This window comes from Pinus tabuliformis, chromosome 3_1 (genome assembly GCF_031772625.1).
Source record: "Pinus tabuliformis cultivar Carrire ecotype Pingquan chromosome 3_1, CPIR1, whole genome shotgun sequence".
NCBI classification, from domain to species: domain Eukaryota; kingdom Viridiplantae; phylum Streptophyta; class Pinopsida; order Pinales; family Pinaceae; genus Pinus; species Pinus tabuliformis.
The window spans coordinates 737523211-737537198 of record NC_142301.1 but is presented as its reverse complement, the minus strand read 5'-3'; the positions used below and the strand labels follow the sequence as shown (position 1 = coordinate 737537198).

At 37.1% G+C, this 13988-nt stretch overlaps 1 pseudogene; it reads right to left on the bottom strand.

Moving 5' to 3' along the window:
* Window positions 1-884: 884 nt before the first annotated feature.
* Window positions 885-6502, bottom strand: LOC149189447 (exocyst complex component EXO70B1-like; annotated as a pseudogene).
* Window positions 6503-13988: the final 7486 nt, after the last annotated feature.

Sequence of the window (13988 nt, the reverse complement as noted above, 5' to 3'; positions counted from 1 at the left end):
GCTTAATTATGTTACAAGGAGAAATTGAAATAAATTTTGTACAACAAATGATCAACGTGCAGATATATTCACCAAAGAAGTTTCAATACATGAGGGATATGCTCGGAATCACCTCATTAAGCATTAAGGGAGCTGTTGAGGATAATGCTTAATTATGTTAGGTGATTGATGACAAATTCGTCAACACATTTTGTGTTCGTGGGTTATCATAATTAGGGCAACAAAATAATAGATGTAGTGAGTATTCAAAGCTATTATTCAATAAATTATTAGGGGCAGTATATTAGAATCAGCTGTTACTCACGTAATTGATAATCCAATTAGAAATATATTGGCTATATAATAATGTATTCATTACTTCCATGAAAATATGGGATTGGAATGAGACTTCCATGAAAATATGGGATTGGAATGAGACTTGAGTTTATGTATTGAGAACCAGATTTTTCTCGTTTTTATTTTTATTTTTTTACATATATTTTTATATGTATGCTCTCAATAACTTTAACAAAAATACACCAACAATCGTAAACACAAACACATTAATCTCGCTCAACTCTAGCTCAACTATTTGGATTTCAATACAGTAACAAAACTTTCAATCAAACCAGAAAGTGAAAACACATAGAAACAAGTAATTCCAGTAAATACATGTTGGCTGAACCAGTACTTAGTTTCCTTGGTAATATAGGTTCACTGAAAATAGACTTAGTTTCCTTGGTAATATAGGTTCACTGAAAATAGACATTAGGAAGATCCGTTATGTATAGTCTCACATGACAATTAGTCACAATCATCAAAGAATGTTCAAACTTAAATTTACATATAGTCGGGGCTGAAGGATCTTAATCCTTAATGTGATGCTTGTAATTGCAAGCTATCTTTCACTTGAGATATTTTTTTCCACAGTAAGAGTCCCCTTCCTTGTCGGATGTCCTAGAACTTCTCTCGGATCTCGTTGAACTTAGGATGATGTATTGTTGTGAAACAGATCCAAGAGATGCGTTTCCAGGTATTCAGGAGTGTAGTCAATATACATGTTAGAGTGGCTCCCCCGTGTCAAAAATGTTCTCAGTCTGACCAAGAAGGACCGATAAGCCGGTATCATCTTCTCTGCAATTGAAATCCTAAGCTCCTCCTGAAGCTCCAAATCCGGGACCATCCAACCAGAATGTTTCCTAAGCACCTCCTCAATCGCGAAATTGAAACCCTTGAATCTATTCTCCAAGGACTGCTGTGACACCCCACTGTGAATTCCTTCATCCCTCAAGCAATTGAGCGCCTTCATCCAGGCCGCTCTCTCGTAATTTTCCGCATATTGCCTCATCTTGCCCTGATTCTTCCTTAACCAGCCATAACCAAGCAGTGCTATGAGCTTCGAACCCTTGACCTTCTTAACAATGTAATGAAGATTGTTCGTGAGAAACAGAGATGACAGGGAAACATCCTGGTAGAGGTTAGATTTCGCATCTAACTTACATTGCAGACTCGTAATAATCCATCCCAGTCTCACTGAGAGAGCAGAGGCTGGGCTGCGCAGTTCATCACCATGCCCATCCAATTCGCCAAACAAGTCCATGACGCTATTGGGCAGGCCCTTGGAGATATCAGTGGGATCATTGGCTGTTATGTTGGTGAGAGTCTCCTTGTAATCGGACAGAAAAATCAGATAATTCATAACATACCTCGTAAGCGGATGAATCGTACCTCCCGGCACCGGACTCTTTGAATTCTCTTCCTCGATTGCATTCTCGAACTCCCTCAAAATCCCCCGTGCCGAATTACCGAGCAGAACAAGCGTCGTAGACGCTTGCGTCCGCCTGCTGGCACATGAGTCGTGGTCAAAAACGGTGTCGATGTGGGGCTTTAGGTCCCGCAGAGTCTCGTACATGTCGAGCACCCTGAAGAGCCTTTCGCTCGACCTTTTGCTCATGGCCACGGATTCACCAAACTCTAGAAACTTCGTCGTGGGCCCCTTGACGACCCCGTAAAAACAGAAATTGCCGATGTCGCTAAACCCGGCAAATATCTCGTCGCAGAGCCGTTTCTCGCTGGCGAACAGAATCCTCACCGCAATTCTCACGGCGCGTATCCACTTCCTGATCTTGATGTCCAGAATTCCCCACTGCATCTTCTGCACATCCCTGGTACTGAGCCGCTCGACTCCAATTCTGTTGAGACACCCTTCGATTACTGGCCTTCTGGTGAGCCCGTACATTCCTACGCACTCACTCCCGTACCCGTTGGCAACCATGCGCTTCGCTATGCTGCGGAGTTGCAGCACAGTTTCGACCGACATCAAGTCGATTTCGCAGATCTCGTCGGCGTTAGAATGACAACTCCGACGGCTGCTGCTGCTGCTGCTTTCATCTTCGTCTGTCAAACCGTCGTCCGACGAACCCTGTCTCGAGTTGCAGTCCTCATACGCCATGGTCTGCTCGACGTTGGTCGACAGAATTCGGTGAAACTCCTTCTCAAGGCGCCCCATCGACATTTCCATGAGGCGGTGCGCATGCACCAACTTATCCGATCTGCTTTGAGTGGCGTTCAAAATTTCCATGACGCCGCGTAGGCCGTCCAGAGCATCGAGATACTCGTTGGTTTCTTTTGGGTTGTTCTGGAACAGTGAGGGGTTCAACGAGTTGGAGTCCCAGGATGAGATTATTTTGTCGGCCAAAGCTAAATTGGACTCCAAATCGGTCGATTTTCCCTGGGGATTGCCGGGATTTTGATTGCTCGGGCCGGAAAGGCGGTTGTCGAAGGTAAGGATTGTGAGCATGTCTCTCGTCATGTTCTCAGAGGTGCCCGGAGATTTTTCGATATGATGTGCAGTGGCCACTGCTCTGTCTTCTCCTCCTCCCGCTGCTTCCTGTATCTCTATGGACGTGTGTATATAACGATTATATGATATCAAGATATTGCCCGAATTCTTCGGAATTCGTGAGTACGAAATAATCTTACTAATCCCTATTGTTTTAAGAGAGAGAGAGTCTGCGTATGAACAGCAGAATGATTAATGAGAATTGAAGCTCCAGAGCATCATTTGAAGGGAAACGTGAGTGGGGTGCGGTATTTGAAGGAGTTTAGGGATAAATAATAAACACATGGATGGCTGGAAGTTGTCGAATTCTAAATTTGGTTTTGCGTGAATAAGGTACCTTTCGCTCCCCAGTCGAGTCGAATGGTGGTTGCTGAGTCAAACAACATTTACTTGCTATTATGAAAAATCAAAGGTAGATAATTATTTGATATAATGAAACACCTGTTTTAATTGAATTAAGTGGACTGCTACAGTTAATAACGTTTTTTTCCTCCCAGTTGAATGGTTATTGTTGCGTCAAATAATATTTAATTTCTATTATGAGGAGTTAGTGTTCAGTCAAATAATATTTAATTGTTATTATGAAGAATTAAGGTAGATATCATAATAATTTTATATAGTCAAACATATGTTTGAATTGAATTAAATGGACAGTTACAGTATTTAAACATATATTTTACATACTCAAATATATCAGCTTTAAATTTGAATAGGGTAAGAAATATTATATAGTCAAACATGTGTATGGTATAGTCAAATATAACAGATTTTAAATAATACAACAGATCATTCCCACCACACAACCAACACTCCATCCCTGACAAAATATCGAAATTATGTATGCAGTCCATGCTGCTCACATAAGCGCTGAGTCTGCTTTACAAAGCAAAGACCTAAACATTCGACGTCGTTTTCTGAAGTGCCGAGTCTGTGCTTGACAAAGGGAACTCTAAACGTTTCATGATTAGTGAAGTTTCAACCATTTACCCTTTTTTTTAATTGTATTTACATTGTCATTATTATTTGTTTGGGGGCATATGCAAATATATACTTACAACGTGACACACCAGTACTAGTGAAGGTTGAGTGTACTTTTACTTTATTATTTTTTTTGAGATTAATTTACAATTTTGAAAAATATTAAAACAATTTAAAAATCAATAGTGAAGGTTGAGTGTACTTTTACTTTATTATTTTTTTGGATTAATTTATAATTTTGAAAAATATTAAAACAATTTAAAAATCAATATTCGTATGGTATATTTTTTTGTTTATTAAATAACTTTTTTAATTAATTTCGAATATTTTTTTTAATTTAATTTTAATTAAATTATAGTTTTATAATTGAGTGTACTTTTATTTTTTATTTTTATTTTTTTGAGATTAATTTTAAAAAATATTAAAACAACTTAAAATGTATAGTATATTTTTTTGCTTTTTTAAATAATTTTTCTAATTAGTTTTGAATATTTTTTTAATTTAGTTTTGATTAAATTATAATTTTATAATTGAGTGAACTTCTATTTTTATTTTTAGGATTAATTCACAATCTTGAAAAATATTAAAACAACTTAAAAATCAATATTGGTATGGTATATTTTTTAGTTTTTTAAAATAAATTTTCTAATTAGTTTTGAATATATTTTTTTTTAATTTAATTTCAATTAAATTATAGTTTTATAATAAGTATATTGATAGCTGTGGTTATTTTAGAATATGATTTTAATTTTAATTTAATTGTAGATGGTAGGGAATTAACTTTTTAAAATATTTATGGTGGTAATCATAAATTAAATTTTGAGATTTGTTTCTAAAGTAGTTATGTCTTTTTTTGTCTTTTTTAGTAAATTGATTAAACAAAAAAATGTTATATGAATGAGTCATGTAGTTTTGACATGTGGTATTACTAAGTCATTATACGAGGTCATGGTATTGTAGCAAAGCATATTTCCATGGTAAGTGGAAATAAATTTCCATGGTGAAGAGCCTTGCCATATATCTTTTGAAATGTATATATGTTTAACTCACATATTCATTTTTTAAATAATAATAATAATAATAATAATAAAGTTATAATTTGGTTAATTTTTATGATTTTCTTAATCTTAGCAATGTAAAATTTATCATGAGATATGTAACACCCTATGTTGCACGAACATTTACTTTGTTACCAAGTTTTACTTATTACTTCAATCTTTTACTTTATTTAACATAGACTGTTAAAGAACTGAGGCTGAGAAGCCAGAACATATTTTGTTACTTATTAATTAAGAATTTAAATAGTTTGTGTCACATCCCCGATAACCTCGCATGTAAAAGGTAGGGAGTTAGAATTTTTCGAACAAATTACCACAAGTAATTAACCAATTCACAACTCCTCAATTCATCATTAACCATTAAATATAATATTCATTAAATATAATATTCATTGGTGCATCAAGTAAATTGCCATCAAAGACAGTAAGTTTCATAACCATTGCATAACCTTTAACCATCACTGTAATAACATAAACTGTCTCATGAATCCATGCATCCATTTCTTGATATCCTTAACCATATTAGATAATCATGTAATCTAATAAAGAACCATCAACATCAAGGATTCAACATCATCCATCTGACACAAAAGGCAATCACATCAATCACACCATTGAACACAGATATACCCTGGAAACCCCGTAGGGTGAAAACCAGCAAACGTTTAATCTTCTTATTAAACGCTCGTGAGGGTTTTCACCCCTCACTCAATGGTTTATAAGGGATTCCATCCCTTAACCATTGTCTTAAAATATTTACAATGAATTATCATTAAGCTGTCACACAACTAGCTAAAAGCTAATACCATTTACATGTAATCTTTTATTTACATACCGCCACATGCAAAGTTTCTTGTGGCAATAATTGTTCTAGCAATGGGCATTACTACAGCTTGACTTCATCTGCATGGACGAATAATCCTTTTTCCTGCCATAATGTTAAACATCACTTTCCTTGGCACCATCTGCCATCGTTTCCTGTCAATGCAGTCATCAATAATCTTGGCAACAAGATTAGTTACAATATCATTCAAACAATAATCAACCTTTAAAGATTCCGCCTCTATAGATCAGCCTTATAACTAAGATCCCATCTTCGATCACAACCATTTATTCCTCGATGCAAGATCTATTTATCTATCAAAGAAAGAATGATAACTGCTACAGCCGCGCACTAGACTCTCTTAAAAGAAGTAAACAATATCTTCTGCAACTGATCTCTTCTCGAGCTGATACCCACAGAAGAGAATACATGCATCTCTCTTCTGGAACGGAGGAGAATACATACGTCTGTCTTCCTCCCTCCGAATGAAATATTATTCAGTTACAAAAATTCTAAAAATGACTTTCATCCAAAAATCCCGAACCTGCAGAATTAAAACTTCAGTTACCCGGACGCCGAACAAGCCCACGATCACGTTGAAATGGCTCGCTCAATCCGAGCCCCCAATACTCCCATTAAATGGTGACTCCGATGGATCCACTCGTGGGTGTGCCCGAGGATAAATATTGTTAAATTTAGAGTCATATGAACTCGAGGCATAACGTTTGAGTTGCCCTAGCAAGGGTAGGGCGTCCTACAACCTTCGCCTGCAGAACAATCACCATCGCTGGCCGCTTCGTGGCTGCCAAAGATGAACTTCATGATGTGGGATAGCACGTTACTCTTCGCCTTTCGTCCGGATTTCTTTTCGGATCTGTTCTTGCACGACTTACTCCATTTCGACTTCAACTTAATGTGTCCCAAACAATCTACCTCGGGCGAGGTGGGCTCCAGGGATTCGAAGCGGGCGCCTGTCCTTGGGATTATGGAGCCTCACTTCCGTTTTGCAGGGCGATGCGTCATGGAATTCTTAAAGGCTCTGCCGAGGCTGAAGGGAGCCAGAGACATGACTGAAATCTTCGTTCTCATGGAAGGAATTCGTTGGCATCTGACGCCCGATATGTGCAACTATCTTGCAGGAGCTCTCTCCCCCTCCGTATGAGGAATTGTTTTGTTTATATGGACTTGGAGTTTATGTTACACGTGGAGGAATATCAACCGGCCCACTATTGTGTGGTGGAGCGTTCGGTTTGCGTGACTAGATTTCACGATGTTCTGCTTCAATGGTTCAAATTTAAATATGTGTTTCCTACCACGATTACCCAGCCCCCTCCACCAAGAAAAGAGACTTTATTAATCCGGAAAAGGTATCGGTTTCTCATACCAAGAATCAGTTCCGAGTTCAAGAACCGTTCCGAATCCAAGAATCAGTTCCCATTCCACGCCGCCATTCGCGCCCTGCTCTGCCATTCTTAAATGATAGCTTTATGGATAATAAAAATTAGTTTTTGTAACTAATTCGTGATCTTTTTCTTTTAAAAAGAATTATTATTTCATAACTCAATAATTTATGCTAATTTATTACCACAGGGATGTTACATACTCCCCCCCTTAACAGGAACACCGTCCTCGGTGTTCATCTTTCGTTGGGAACTTGAGATTTTACTCATGGTATAACCATCTCAACCCCACAAAAAGATGATCCTTCCTCTTTAAAATCCAAGATTTCATTTCAATAAATGACAATAACCGAAATAGTAGTGATATAATCAGAAGAAATATCATTAGTTATAAGCATCAATAGTCATAAGCATTCATAATTGCAAAATATGCAACTTTTAATCGCCACCACCTGGCCCTTATTCATTCATAATAAACAATTCTCTGTGTCAACTTACCATAACTTACCATCTTATGCTTGAAAATCATGAATACTTTCATGTAAGCCCTTTAATAGCGGTTGGACAATTCTTCAACCCTCCATGGTAAGTAACTCCTGTAATATATGACTAACAATTTAATCACATTAGTCACTATATTTTGAGTCAAATGAAATACGTTTAACCAACAATCAATTGAGTAATGTTAGATGCTTTCTAAATCACAGTACTTTTACAAGTACTTAAAGAGCACTAACACTAATCATCAAATAATGAATCACTGCACACTGAACGAATTCTCACTAAAGATATCCGCAAAGTGCTTCTAGAAATACCAAAAGAGCACCTAGCTCTCTAATCATCAAAACAGTCAATCACTGCATTATTTGGAAATGGTCTTAGCCCCTACTAAGACTTTCACAGAATTAATAAAATGATACAGGAATTAAAATTTCCAATAACTCCTTATTGAATATTAAATTCATTTCCTATTACATGTGCATAACACATTTCACACAACTATATATAGAATTTATTTTTAACATCACATACAACTGATTAGTTAATTCCTTTAGCCATGAAAATCACAATAGACTAAAGAATTCCCAACCCATGGGAACTGGTTTCCACAACCAAACCGAGTCATTTTCACATCCAGACAGTTTCTTTGATAGAGACCTTACCAGGTCTAACATGGAATTCCACTGGCCAACCAGCTCAAGAATTCCAATGACCACATAGGGTCCAATATAGGATTCCTCTTGGCAGCGTCCTGCCTATTCCTCTGACAGCGTCCCGTCTATGAGGAATTTTGGGCCTCCTCCAACAGGCTCCAAATCAACAGAGCTGCCTCAGGCTTTTTACCCCTCTTCACCGTCTTGGCAAAGTCTTTTCCCTTACTGAGATCATTAATCTCTAGGGAGAGGAAATCCGGGCAAACAAGTACCATCAACCCCTCCGGGCAGGTGACTGCCATCAACCCAAGGCATATCCGGGCAGACAAGTACCATCAACCCCTCCGGGCAGGTAATTGCCATCAACCCAACTATCTGCAACTGTCTGGCATGTTAAATTTCTCTTTTATTACTCTTTCTCAAAGTAATTACACAATGAACCATATAATCATTATCATTACAAAATAAACATGCATGTACACCATGCATTTACACTTATCCCTCATCATGGGTCCATAACATCAAGATTGATGGGAAACATATCCATCATACACGTTGTATGCATGCAAATTTTCCAAATAACATAATTCATGCATATCATATAACGTCATTCTTTCTCATTTATAATTGCATTTCACATTGCAGCAATTTATGTGATGAGTTTTCTTGTTGCCATTAAGCTACCACTACTTAATCCCATCAGCAACGTTAGTTATAAATATGCATCAGTTAACACGTATTCCATTTCCAAGAATGTTCATGCATACAATATTGTCATGTATAAAAGCATATGCAAATACTCATTAATGTATAAATGTCAACAACAGTTGAGTCAATAATCTAAACATTTCCAATTTTGCCATAGTCTGTTGTTCCAATTCAAATCATCATTAATGGAGTATTAGCTTACGTTTACTATGTCTAGCTTTAGTCATGCATTGTTAATGTAATTAAACATAATCTCTCTAATAAAGATCATAACTCTATATCATAATGACTAATCTTTGTGCATACCATTGCTTATCATATAAGCCTTTCTTTAATGTATGCAACCCATATTCCTTTCACTAGAATACTACCAGCATTTCATACAACAAACCACACACCTCTTTCTTAAAGGAAGTCATTTTAATCCTCATTTCTCTATCTTCCGATGTGAGGGTTTCTCAAGATTCCCTTTCAAGAAATTATTAAAGATATCTATCTTTAGGCATAAAAATCAAGACAAAAAACAAAGTTTACTTATCCTTTATGTATCAAAATCAAGCAATCGACACAGCTCATCCAACAAGACAATCTCTCCAAGAGATTATTATTTTCAAAGAAGCTAGCATGACCACTTTCTCTAAGTACACACCGACTTACAATTTCAAAGTCACAATAGCTACTCATATGCAACATGTGTTCTCCTAACACAATTACCTTACTTCAATGCACATAGTTCTTTTCATGAAACAAGTAAGGATTTTGGTTCTTGTATGATCACTATTCTAATGTGTCTTTAAGGAAAGAACCTCTACTTTTATTTTCAAGAAAATTCTCATAAAATCCTGCATCTTCATACATGAAGCATGCATACTCTTAGGATGAGACTATGTTTATGTATATATGTAATATACTCTTTCCTCAAGAAGTTACTTTGGCCATATTTAGCAAGGATTTTATAGACAAGAGACAAGCATTTCACATACAAGACTCACGTGGAGTCTTCCCAATAAGAACTACTTATTTGCTTTATTAAGAAAGCATACAAAATAATCAATCTTTAATTGCATGCTTTAACACATTTTCTTTACCAAGAAAATCTATAAAAGAACCATTCTTTTATTGCATGCATTCAAATACTTTCTCTACTAAGAAATCATATAAAACATTCATACATGTTCTTTAAGTAAGTGAACAAGACACTTATCTTATCCTTGGGTCAACATGCATAACTAACAAGTTAAACCACCCTTACCGGAAGCAATGGCTCTACTTATGCAATTAGAAGCATAATCTCCTAAGTGTCGCACATGCACCAGAGTTACCACTTGATGCTAGATGCAACTACTATCATAACACTACTATGTGACCTTTTCAGAATAATGACTTCAAGGAGACATTACGAAAATCATTAACATCAATACACTATAGTTATCATTTACCAACTCCTTAAGCATGGTTAAAGGAATACTCACATGCACATCAAGCGCTATCTAGTCATTCCCAAACTCTTTTTTCCCATCTCCGTCTGTCCCTACAGCACGGTCTTCTTCCTTCTCCTTGCTTCCATTTCCTTTGGAAGCATCTATAGTTGGGGAAGGTAATTAGAGTTTACTGACAACTGTATTAACACAGGTAGTCTATTTATGAATAATTATCGCATGTAATCAAACCACGAATGGGTCCTAGAAATGTTACCCACTGAACATGCCTTTCCAATTAAGTTCACACTGGAATGCAACATGCATAAGAAATCCATCATTCCCATAGTAGAGATAAATTCAACCATCATTAAATCGAGGCTCCAATGGTTTTTATCTCTCAACAAGTAATGATAAAAACATACCATGCTAATGGATTTCACTTAATTAGAGGGTAATCATCATTAAATTTATTAAGACATAAGCATATACTATTCATCATGCATTCTCATGGTGAATAAAATTAAGAACTCTTCTCATGCACAACTGGACTATAGCACCGAGAGAATAAAAATCTTCATACACACATTCCATGCATGCAACATCAATCAACCTTCACTTGGTTACGAACTGTAACAATCTTAGTCCAATTTAATTTATGCATGTAAGTTCTATGGGTTAGTCATACAACACTAACCAATCTCAACTACCAATCGTCTTCATGCATCCATGACAAGACTGAATCAAAAGTTAGTTATGACAATCAAGTCTCGCTGCTTGACTCATTGCATGTTTTCAATATCTAAAGGGGTTCTTCTAATGTCCTTTTTAAAACTATTTTTCATCCTATTCAAGGATGTTCCCCTAATTTATATTCATTCATTGGCTCATTAAGTTTCGTTCATTGTAATTTCAATCTAGTTCAATATATGCATTGTTGTTATTGCCATATGTGCAAATCAAAAGTTGGTAGTTGATTGTCATTTCCTCAATGAGTGTTCAATATTGTTCTTAAGTGTAATGAGTGTTCAATTTTGTTTGTAAATGCGACAAAAGTTTCATTGTCTTTTATCCTCATCAGGAATCCAACGTTATGAATGTAGCTATGCAACAACTTATTACTTACTTCTCAAAGAAGTTATAAACATGAATCACACCCATCATGCCAAAAGTAGTGTACGACATAAATGAATATGCGACTGATTAAACTCATACCTGAGTTAATGCCTACTGATGGCGTACCTCAATATCCTTTCCGCTTACCAATTCCCAAAGGCTCCAGTACTGCAACCTTTAGCTCTGATACCACTTGTCACATCCCCGGTAACCTCGCATGTAAAAGGTAGGGAGTTAGAATTTTTCGAACAAATTACCACAAGTAATTAACCAATTCACAACTCCTCAATTCATCATTAACCATTAAATATAATATTCATTAAATATAATATTCATTGGTGCATCAAGTAAATTGCCATCAAAGACAGTAAGTTTCATAACCATTGCATAACCTTTAACCATCACTGTAATAACATAAACTGTCTCATGAATCCATGCATCCATTTCTTGATATCCTTAACCATATTAGATAATCATGTAATCTAATAAAGAACCATCAACATCAAGGATTCAACATCATCCATCTGACACAAAAGGCAATCACATCAATCACACCATTGAACACAGATATACCCTGGAAACCCCGTAGGGTGAAAACCAGCAAACGTTTAATCTTCTTATTAAACGCTCGTGAGGGTTTTCACCCCTCACTCAATGGTTTATAAGGGATTCCATCCCTTAACCATTGTCTTAAAATCTTTACAATGAATTATCATTAAGCTGTCACACAACTAGCTAAAAGCTAATACCATTTACATGTAATCTTTTATTTACATACCGCCACATGCAAAGTTTCTTGTGGCAATAATTGTTCTAGCAATGGGCATTACTGCAGCTTGACTTCATCTGCATGGACGAATAATCCTTTTTCCTGCCATAATGTTAAACATCACTTTCCTTGGCACCATCTGCCATCGTTTCCTGTCAATGCAGTCATCAACAATCTTGGCAACAAGATTAGTTACAATATCATTCAAACAATAATCAACCTTTAAAGAGATCTTTTAATATCTACTCATGTGCATGAGCAAGCAAGACAGAATAACAATCTTGATCTATATGTAGGATATATTTTCTTTACTAAGAAAATAGCTTGAGTTCTCCTTATTCACGTTCACATAACAGATCATAGTGCATGTATAATATTGAAACATGCAAAGTAAAAGGCTTCAGCGTACCTAGTTATTAGTAGTCAATAAAGGCAACCAAATAAATTGAGCTTTACCAAGAACCTAACCGTGGAATTTAAATGTGTGTTTCCGCCTCTATAGATCAGCCTTATAACTAAGATCCCATCTTCGATCACAACCATTTATTCCTCGATGCAAGATCTATTTATCTATCAAAGAAAGAATGATAACCGCTAGAGCCGCGCACTAGGCTCTCTTAAAAGAAGTAAACAATATCTTCTGCAACTGATCTCTTCTCGAGCTGATACCCATAGAAGAGAATACATGCGTCTCTCTTCTAGAACGGAGGAGAATACATACGTCTGTCTTCCTCCCTCCGAATGAAATATTATTCAGTTACAAAAATTCTAAAAATGACTTTCATCCAAAAATCCCGAACCTGCAGAATTAAAACTTCAGTTACTCGGACGCCGAACAAGCCCACGATCACGTTGAAATGGCTCCCTCAATCCAAGCCCCCAATACTCCCATTAAATGGTGACTCCGATGGATCCACTCGTGGGTGTGCCCGAGGATAAATATCGTTAAATTTAGAGTCATATGAACTCGAGGCATAACGTTTGAGTTGCCCTAGCAAGGGTAGGGCGTCCTACAACCTTCGCCTGCAGGACAATCACCATCGCTGGCCGCTCCGTGGCTGCCAAAGATGAACTTCATGATGTGGGATAGCACGTTACTCTTCGCCTTTCGTCCGGATTTCTTTTCGGATCTGTTCTTGCACGACTTACTCCATTTCGACTTCAACTTAATGTGTCCCAAACAGTCTACCTCGGGCGAGGTGGGCTCCATGGATTCGAAGTGGGCGCCTGTCCTTGGGATTATGGAGCCTCACTTCCGTTTTGCAGGGCGATGCGTCATGGAATTCTTAAAGGCTCTGCCGAGGCTGAAGGGAGCCAGAGACATGACTGAAATCTTCGTTCTCATGGAAGGAATTCGTTGGCATCTGACGCCCGATATGTGCAACTATCTTGCAGGAGCTCTCTCCCCCTCCGTATGAGGAATTGTTTTGTTTATATGGACTTGGAGTTTATGTTACATGTGGAGGAATATCAACCGGCCCGCTATTGTGTGGTGGAGCGTTCGGTTTGCGTGACTAGATTTCCCGATGTTCTGCTTCAATGGTTCAAATTTAAATATGTGTTTCCTACCACGATTACCCAGCCCCCTCCACCAAGAAAAGAGACTTTATTAATCCAGAAAAGGTATCGGTTTCTCATACCAAGAATCAGTTCCGAGTTCAAGAACCGTTCCGAATCCAAGAATCAGTTCCCATTCCACGCCACCATTCGCGCCCTGCTCTGCCATTCTTAAATGATAGCTTT